Genomic DNA, 2,500 nt, shown 5'->3' on the forward strand with positions numbered 1-2,500 from the left:
ATACTCGGCCGTCAGTCTGGCAGTCATGGCCGGTCCTTGCGGCCGGCCGCGAAGCCCTGACGAGTAGGAGGGTCGCGGCGGTGGGCGCAGAAGGGTCTGGGCGTGAGCCTGCCTGGAGCCGCCGTCGGTGCAGATCTTGGTGGTAGTAGCAAATACTCCAGCGAGGCCCTGGAGGGCTGACGCGGAGAAGGGTTTCGTGTGAACAGCCGTTGCACACGAGTCAGTCGATCCTAAGCCCTAGGAGAAATCCGATGTTGATGGGGGCCGTCATAGCATGATGCACTTTGTGCTGGCCCCCGTTGGGCGAAAGGGAATCCGGTTCCTATTCCGGAACCCGGCAGCGGAACCGATACAAGTCGGGCCCCTCTTTTAGAGATGCTCGTCGGGGTAACCCAAAAGGACCCGGAGACGCCGTCGGGAGATCGGGGAAGAGTTTTCTTTTCTGCATGAGCGTTCGAGTTCCCTGGAATCCTCTAGCAGGGAGATAGGGTTTGGAACGCGAAGAGCACCGCAGTTGCGGCGGTGTCCCGATCTTCCCCTCGGACCTTGAAAATCCGGGAGAGGGCCACGTGGAGGTGTCGCGCCGGTTCGTACCCATATCCGCAGCAGGTCTCCAAGGTGAAGAGCCTCTAGTCGATAGAATAATGTAGGTAAGGGAAGTCGGCAAATTGGATCCGTAACTTCGGGATAAGGATTGGCTCTGAGGATCGGGGCGTGTCGGGCTTGGTCGGGAAGTGGGTCAGCGCTAACGTGCCGGGCCTGGGCGAGGTGAGTGCCGTAGGGGTGCCGGTAAGTGCGGGCGTTTAGCGCGGGCGTGGTCTGCTCTCGCCGTTGGTTGGCCTCGTGCTGGCCGGCGGTGCAGGATGCGCGCGCCTGCGCGGCGTTCGCGCCCCGGTGCTTCAACCTGCGTGCAGGATCCGAGCTCGGTCCCGTGCCTTGGCCTCCCACGGATCTTCCTTGCTGCGAGGCCGCGTCCGCCTTAGCGCGCTCCTCCGGGGGCGCGCGGGTGCGCGGATTCTCTTCGGCCGCCATTCAACGATCAACTCAGAACTGGCACGGACTGGGGGAATCCGACTGTCTAATTAAAACAAAGCATTGCGATGGCCCTAGCGGGTGTTGACGCAATGTGATTTCTGCCCAGTGCTCTGAATGTCAACGTGAAGAAATTCAAGCAAGCGCGGGTAAACGGCGGGAGTAACTATGACTCTCTTAAGCTCATATGATGCGTCACATACGGGCCCTCTCAATCCACTCCTTAGCATCCAAGCGATGTCGGGTGGATGATGGTTCGCCTAGCCTCTCGATGGGAAATCCTAGCTCTGGCCTTCACGTGGCGAGAGTCGTGAGGGGAGCCGAGGTGAGGCACAGATCTCTGTGCCTTCCCAAAGCTTTCCGACCGACAGAGCAGGGTGAATTTTCGGGGCTTGGGGGTTGCCTGCCCCCCTGCCTCTTGTTTCAGCTGGCCCCAACAAACGGAATAGAATAGGTAGCGGTCCTCCCACTGGAGGCGCCGCGCCAGTTGTTGGGCCACCATCCGAAGTTACCGGTCCGGCTCGAGTCTCCCCGCCAGCCTTTCAGTGCCCTGAGTGCCATCGTGGCTTTGGCACCAAGACTGGTCTTGGTGTCCACCGCCGCAGGGCTCATCCTGATGCAGTCAACGCAGAGGTTAACATCCAGAGGACCAAGGCCAGGTGGTCTAGTGAAGAACTTCTACGCCTGGCCCACGCTGAAGCATTGCTGACACTCGAGGGCGTCCGGTTCCTGAACCAAGAGTTAGTCAAGACCTTCCCGCACCGCTCACTCGAATCTATCAAGTGTCAGCGTCGTGCGGGAGCCTACAGGAACCAGGTCGCTGAGTTTGTCACTGCTCTCTCGGCCTCTGCGGAACGGCCACGCTCATCTGTGGCTGCTGCATCGACTGCTGGGTTACCCTCTAGACCTGAGTCCTCCCCTTCACCTGAGGATCTGGTCGACCAAGCTATCTGGTCGGCCCTAGCAGCTTTACCACCATCAGGGCCAAAGTATACCTCGATAGATGAAATCTTGGCGCTGGGACCAACTGCTTCGAGACCTGTCATCATGGGCATGTTGTCACCTGCCCTTGATGTCATAGGTAGTAAGGAGGCATCCCACAACCCTGTCGCCCCCAAGCAGTTGTCCCAGCCACCAGAGCGTAAGCGAGCCCGGCGGAGGTGGGAGTACTCCATCTGCCAGCGTGCCTTCTCCAAGAATGCGGCGCGGTGTATTAATGGCCTTCTAGACGGCACACTCCTCCATCAACCACCTGTTATCCCTGGGCTGGTTGATTTTTGGAAGGATCTTTTTACCCGGCGTCCATCTGGCCGGGTAGACCGTCTAGATAACCGGCTGTTACCGTCCTGCGCTGAGGTGCCCTTTGAACAGCTGTGGGCACCTATCTCACTGGAGGACATCGCTGCAGCACTCCCACCCCGTCGCTCAGCCGCGGGCCCTGATGGATTAACACCTGCCCAGCTCCGTC

General features: G+C 59.8%; 1 pseudogene; it reads left to right on the forward strand.

Moving 5' to 3' along the window:
- The window catches only part of LOC124567850, a 7,758-nt pseudogene that overhangs the window by 1,670 nt on the left and 3,588 nt on the right, over positions 1-2,500 (forward strand).

Source organism: Schistocerca americana, unplaced genomic scaffold (assembly GCF_021461395.2).
Source record: "Schistocerca americana isolate TAMUIC-IGC-003095 unplaced genomic scaffold, iqSchAmer2.1 HiC_scaffold_141, whole genome shotgun sequence".
Taxonomy (NCBI): domain Eukaryota; kingdom Metazoa; phylum Arthropoda; class Insecta; order Orthoptera; family Acrididae; genus Schistocerca; species Schistocerca americana.